This window comes from Engraulis encrasicolus, chromosome 7 (assembly GCF_034702125.1).
Source record: "Engraulis encrasicolus isolate BLACKSEA-1 chromosome 7, IST_EnEncr_1.0, whole genome shotgun sequence".
NCBI lineage: Eukaryota > Metazoa > Chordata > Actinopteri > Clupeiformes > Engraulidae > Engraulis > Engraulis encrasicolus.
This window is the reverse complement of record NC_085863.1, coordinates 22,815,376-22,822,875: the sequence shown is the minus strand read 5'-3', so window position 1 is coordinate 22,822,875 and position 7,500 is coordinate 22,815,376. Positions and strand designations below refer to the sequence as shown.

The 7,500-nt window shown below is 45.1% G+C and overlaps 1 pseudogene; it reads right to left on the bottom strand.

The window, feature by feature from the left end:
* The window catches only part of LOC134451756 (keratin-associated protein 5-1-like), a 15,578-nt pseudogene that overhangs the window by 6,046 nt on the left and 2,032 nt on the right, over positions 1 to 7,500 (bottom strand).

The following is a 7,500-nucleotide window of genomic DNA, read 5'->3' as shown; positions in this document are numbered from 1 at the left end:
AATCAATCAATCAATCAATCAATCAATGAACCAATCAATCAGTCAGTCAGTCAATTAATAAACTCATAAATCGAAGGATGGATGGACAGATGCAGTGAGACAGACGGACAGAGACAGAGACAGATACATTACGTAGCTGTATTGAAAATGGTTACTGAAAGTTACAAGTGGCTGGTCCCACCATGATGCTCCCTTCTGCTAAGACTACTACTCTAACCCCAGAGAAGCCACCCCCCAAGCCCCAGTTTACCTCAACAATCCACATGCATTTGCTGAATCAGGTGATGTTACTGTACTACTCTCTTCCTCTCCCCTTCACAACATTAGTCGTCTGCTGTTTTTCCATTTCAGCTGCTTCCTCTCCTCTCCTGACCACCCCAGCCCTCTCCCGTCTTCTCATCTCCTCTCCTTTAACCACCGCCCCACCTCTGTTCTCCCTTCCACTCTATTGCTGTCCTCTTCCACTCTTCTCCTGTCTACTCTCCTTTTTTCTATTCCAATTCTCTTGTCTTCTTTTGATTACAATTGTTTTCTTGTCCTTTCCTCTTCTTTCCCCTGCGCTCTTCTCCACTCCATTTCGGACCTCTCTTCTATTTTCATTCCAATCCTTTCTTGTCCTACGCTTTTCACGGCTATTTAATCTCTCTTCCTCTCCTCTCCTCTCCTCTTTTCTCTCCTCTCCTCTCCTCTCCTTTCCTCTCCGCTCTTCTCTTCTCTCCACTACTCTTCTCCTCTCTCCTCTCCTCTCCTCTCCTCTCCTCTCCTCTCCTTTCCTCTCCTCTCCTCTCCTCTCCTCTCCCCTCCCCTCCCCTCCCCTCGCCTCGCCTCGCCTCGCCTTCTCTTCTCTTCTCTTCTCTTCTCTTCTCTTCTCTTCTCTTCTCTTCTCTTCTCTTCTCTTCTCTTCTCTTCTCTTCTCTTCTCTTCTCTTCTCTTCTCTTCTCTTCTCTCCTCCACCCACCCAAGCTCACTCTCAGTGAATTAAGCAGTCGGCTATTTCATTTTGCCTCATTTAATTTTCATTGACCGCTGGCTCTGACCTGAACGTACAGGCAGGCAGGCAGGCAAGCAGGCCAGGGCTGGGGCTGGGGCTGGGGCTGGGGCTGGGGCGGGGGCTGAGGCTGAGGCGGGGGCGGGGGCGGGGGCGGGGGCAGGGGCTCGGATTGGGGCTGGGGCTGGTGCTGAGGCTGGGGCTGGGGCTGGGGCTGGGGCTGAGACCAAGGCATTAGGGATTAATGAACACATTTATCAAACTGTCTCAACAGCAGCAGCAGCAGCAGATTGAGGAACAGTGTTGGAGTCTGCTGAAGACCGGAAGACGTGTCTAGACTATAAGACCCCACAAGCAGATAATACTGATCGTGAAAGCATCTATTGCATGTCCTATAGGATGTGGTATTGTTACGTGTGTGTGTGTGTGTGTGTGTGTGTGTGTGTGTGTGTGTGTGTGTGCGTGTGTGCGTGTGTGTGTGTGTGTGTGTGTGTGAGAGAGAGAGAGAGAGAGAGAGAGAGAGAGAGAGAGAGAGAGAGAGAGAGAGAGAGAGAGAGAGAGAGTCTGCACGTGATTGTGTGTGTGACACTGTGGATGCTGCACTTTTCTGTAATCAAACTAAGACCCCTGCAGCAAGAGCAGTCTGTGGAATGTGTGTGTGTGTGTGTGTGTGTGTGTGTGTGTGTGTGTGTGTGTGTGTGTGTGTGTGTGTGTGTGTGTGTGTGTGTGTTTGTGTGTGTGTGTGTGTGTGTGTGTGTGTGTGTGTGTGTGTGTGTGTGTGTGTGTGTGTGTGCGCGCGCGCTTGCCTGCGTGCCTGTGTGCGTGTCTGTATGTGTGTCCTGAGTGAGTGAGATCTAATTACAGGATGGTGTCCACCCCTCTTCCGGGCAGAGAGCCCGAAATGTTCAGGAGAAAAAAAAAATCGATTACGATCAATACAGAGAAGCACTGTAAGATAAATGAGCCTACTGTACGCCAGAGACAGTCGCCAGAAGAAGGGTCGTATTTTCAACATCATGGCTGTGAAAGGGAAAGTACATGGTACTACTGTTGGCGGATGACAAAGACAGCAGGAGAGTCTTGAAAGCCCATCTGGGAAACTCCAACTCCCGTTGTCATTGTGACACAACACTCCACAGCACATAAGTGCACACTGCACCACACACATTTGCATTTATGCCTCGCCCATGCTAGGGGGCAGCCCCCAATGGCGCAGTGCGGTGGTGTGCTCAGGTTAACTCCGTCTTGGAGGAGGATGGGGGAAAGCACTGGTTAATTACTCTCCCCACCAACAACCTTTGGGCTACAATCTGACACCCTAACCGCTTGACTGCCCTTCTTGTGGACGGTTAGTAAAATCACAATTCTGATACGACATACGATAAACTCCTCAGTGTTAATTCAACACTTGAGAGTTCAACTTCACCTAACACACGGGTGTTCTAATAGCACTGCAAAATGATCTGTGCTCGTACTTTAATTGATGCATATTACTGCATTTTATCATTGGCGATTGGCAATCATGCCAATCAGCTGCTACCTCCACGTTCATTGACCCAGTGCATGCATATAGTCTACAAAGTTCTCGCTCCAAAATATATATTAACAGTCAATAGAAGCAGAACTCCTGGGAATACTGTTTTACCTCATATTACTGTTTTCTAACAAAACACTGTTCTTATACTGGCCTACAAGGCTGCTATCTGCCAATCAACTGCTACTTCCCCTGTAACTGAACTAATACAGTCTCACACACATAGACGTATACAACCTACATACATAGCCTTTATAAATAACTTCCGATCTAACAAGCGGTACTGTAGCAGCAGAACTCCTGAGAATAATGCACTGCTCCTTAGCTTTACAATAGATGGAATCCGGCACCACCCAAGAAGGAAGGCCAGATTCCATTTTCTTTTTCACTGCATGGAAAAATCCCCTTCCTTGCTAAAACTACCGCCCACCCAACGAAACCCAGCCCAACCCAGCCCTAACCCATAGCCACTATGACTGCTGAGGGAGTGAGTTGGGGGAGAGATGGGATGGAGGAGAAAGACGCTTTTGGAGGGTAGGGTGCTGGGGCTGGGCCGGTGTTCTGTCGAAATGGGCTGCGTCTTCGACAAAAGCTAACAATAGGCTATTAGCATAGCCTAATAGGCTATTAACGCATAGGAGCTAAAAATAGGCTATTAGCATAGCCTAATAGGCTATTAACATAGAGGAGCTAACAATAGGCTACGAGCATAGCCCAGACTTTAACTCTAGTCCCGAGGGGCGCTACTAGTGCTATTGTAATAATGGCTTGGTAGCTCAGCTCGACAGGGTAGCGAAGCTCATATCGACACAACACGGGTATGGGATGGGCTGAGCTGGGTCAGCCTGGGCCCGGCTCCACTGGGACGATTGCCAGAACTTTTTGTCTGCTGAATCTGCAGTCCAATTAAAGCAGCGTGTGTGTGTACCGTGCGTATATTCTGCACTCCTCGACCAGTATATCCCTGAGAGCAGTATGTTAATTAAAGAGCAGTCATTATCAAGCTAGCGCACGGTGGAGAGAGAGAGAGAGAGAGAGAGAGAGAGAGAGAGAGAGAGAGAGAGACAGAGAGAGACAGAGAGAGAGACAGAGAGAGAAGCAAAGACAAGTGCTATGTACTACAAAGAGCGAAGGGAAAAGGAATGAGAGGATAAGAAGAAAGAAAGAGAGAACTGCAGTTGGCTTGATTTATAGCATCTTATTCCATTCCCACGATCCCTGAAATAAATATATATGTATATAGTCTCACTACACATAAGGTACATATACAGGGACATACAGTACCCACACACACACACACACACACACACACACACACACACACACACACACACACACACACACACACACACACACACACACACACACACACACACACACACACACACACACACACACACTTTCTCTCTCTCACACACGCTCTGTCTGTCTGTCTGTCTGTCTGTCTGTCTGTCTGTCTGTCTGTCTGTCTCTCTCTCTCTCTCTCTCTCTCTCTCTCTCTCTCTCTCTCTCTCTCTCTCTCTCTCTCTCTCTCTCTCTCTCTCTCTCTCTCTCTCTCTCTCTCTCAACACTGTGAAACATACACACACGTGTGCTGCTACACCAATACCGGCCTGCGCTGGCTGCATTTTCAGTGCTGAGACAAGGCTTTTCTGGCAGATTGTGTGAGGCGGGACCCTTCCCTTCCCTACACAGCACTTTCTTGGATTTCTGTGGTTTTGTTGTCAGACCAGCATGCCACACAGACAGGCATTTATTGGATGCAAGCTCACACTCACATACTGTAAACAGCGACTAATAAATGCACCCTTACTGTGTATATGCATACATACACACACATGTGTGTACTCACAACCAACACACACAGACACAAAACTCAGACAAACAGGCAGACATACAGTGGTGGTCATATGTTTACATACCGTGACAGAATATATACTTGCTTAGCGATTGCTCATAGAATATGAAGGATCATGCAAAACCCTTTTTTTCACTCCCTACACATAGTTTCTGATGCTGTATATACTGCCCCGTTTAACATCATTGACCGCTTTAAATCGTTCGTAATAGTTGTGGATAAGATTCTTAATTTTCTCGGATGGCAAAACAGCCCATTCTTGGTGGAAGAATGGTTGTTTCCTATAATATCGTTGGGTGTCTTGCAGGAGCATTTTATTTTTCTCAAGCTAATGACAGGCTGATATGGCTTTCTGTTTTGGATTATTGTCATGTTGGCATGCACAAACAATGGCCCGTGTGCAGCTTCAAGTCTGATGAGACTTGACGCTTGTCACTATGCTATTTGGTCTATCATAAGCAAAATAACATGTTTGCATTTTTGTACCAATGGCTTTCTCCTGGCAACCCCCAACGGATCATCTCTCCTCAAGTGCCATTTTGCTGTACAGCTTGAAACATTTTTTCATGTTGTCCTTTATTTCACCTGAAGTTGCTTTTTGGTTGTCCTAGGCCTCCTGAACAACTTCCTCTGCAATTATGGACGAGACTTTATTTCATCTACCTGCCTATGGCTTGATTCCAACCAAAACCCTCATATTGCACCTCTGAATTAAAATTTCAACAGTGCCAATTGACATTCTGAATTTGCTTGATGGTTTTTATATGCCTTTCCTGTTTCATAGAGTTCAATTATCTGTCCCGAAAGACCGTATCAATTTTTTTTTAGCTTTCTTCATGATGCAGGCCTGGACTGGGAGAACAAAATGGCCCGGGCAATTTTGGCCCAGACCGGCCCCTCATAATCAGCGGAGCACATCCGACTACTTATTGACCAAGCGGCCTATGCGAAAAGGCGCAATATTCATGCATGAATCTCTCTTTCAGCTACCAGAAAACACCAGGAAATGTGCGCTGACTATATCAACTATAAATTTAAAATGAATCTTAGTTTGGGCAGTGGTTTAGAAATGCAATAGATGACCACACTCACAGCAAAAGTAATCTAGGCCTACTCTAGGCCTACTGCTCTCTCTAACTCAACCTCATCCTGGCCTGGTTTGACTAGATGAGAAGAGGGAGATAGATTATTTATCACAATGTAGCCTATGCAGCACTTGCAAAATATTCAAATTAATATAGTATTCAGTGTATAGCCTACTCATAAATTGACCTATAGATTAATGTTAAATTGAGGGTTTCTTCTAACAGGTGCATTAGAAGAGGGGTTAATTTCCTGTTATCAAAATGCATCTCTCATTGCATAAGGAAGCTACTTTAATAGCTTGAATGATGAAAGAAAATCACTGTAGCCACCACAATTATTTAGTGTGTCAAATATGTTAAGAAAGCATTAACATACTGAAGTTTCAAAATGAGCAGTGCTGAAAGTGGTAGGCTACATATAAAATAGTCTACAGATAAAACTGTATCAAAAGCTTATTCAAAAGAAATTCTTCAATCATTTATCATTTCTAATTGTCCTGGATAAAATAACAGCTGAGAGAGAGAGAGAGAGAGAGAGAGAGAGAGAGAGAGAGAGAGAGAGAGAGAGAGAGAGAGAGAGAGAGAGAGAGAGAGATATGCTAGGTCTTTACCTACAGAATATGGTTTGATTGTGTTCCAAGAGGAGTTACAATTAAAAAAAAAATCCGTTTGCCAAATCTTTTCCACACGCGAGACGCGACAACCGTTACACGACATAGCCTATGGACATTTTCACTGCGTGGTAAATGTGATTACGCAAACAATCGCTGAATATTTAGCGAGGGTAGGCACGAGTTTGACAGTCTTCGAAACGCATTTGGTACACTGCCGTGGCTACTATATTGTTAATATTATTCACGTCAGTGGTTTGGTGTATGGAATGTTGGTCTTCTATGTCCGTGAGTCGTGCGACCGGTTCAAAGCACTCAAGCACACTTATGGTGGTGGAAATTAATGGCTTATTCAATATTAATGTTTAATGCTGAAGTGAGAGTTGGGGAGAGGCATGGAGTATCCTAAAGTTTGAAAGAACAGATCTTGACTTGACTCATACCTGTCAGGTCTCGTAGAGGCTACTACAGCCGCTTTTCACCTGCTGTCTCCTAGCGTGCTCCTTCACTTCCAACATGCAGAAGTTGTTGTCCCTCTCCTGCTGCTACAACACTACATGCGTGAACACATTATCTTGCCTCTGCTGCAAGTTTTTTTTTTAAATCCCTTTTCCGCAAGCTTTTCCACACCACCTTTTAGTTTTCGTCTCTCCATCGCTTGTGTCTCAAATTTGCGCGCGTAATGCAGGGTAGGGGTGGGGCCGCAATGAATAGTTAAGTCCGACTCAGATGCACCAATGGGACACCCCCTCCCTCTACCCCCTTTATGTGTGGGCTGATGTCATTGGAGGAGGGCCGAGGGCCGTCAGCACGAAATTGTGGGCCGCCGGTCACATTTAAAAAAAAACATTAATAACAATTATTTTTTAAAACCGACATCATCGGCCCTCTAGGGGCGTCGGCCCACCGGGATTTTGCCCGGTTTGCCAGATTGCCAGTCCAGCCCTGGTCATGATGTAACATGAAAACTGTAGTGAAGCACTGATTTGAGGGATGCAAGGTTCTCTCAGGAGTTCAACTACTCATTGACCTTTTATGTTCAATCAAATCAGACAACAGCTCACAAGTGGAGATGGTTAACTGTAATGGCCATTCAGACCCACTTGTGTGAAATGGTATGACTGTTATGAGCCTCAATTTATGATCAAGCTTTTTTGGGTAGTTTCTGTTGTTATCGTTATTTAAAAAAAAAAAAACTAAAACTAGTTTCTTTCCAATAGATGGCTTCATTGAAACAATAATCATAAGTGATAAGCAAAGATTTTGGTATCATTCACATTATCAGAAAAATGGCTAAAAAACTAAATAACTGGGGTATGTAAATATATGACCACCACAGTACACCCATTCACACACTTACAGCTCTCACAGACATAGAGACAGACAGAGACACACACACCATGAAAAATGGCATTAATGCATTC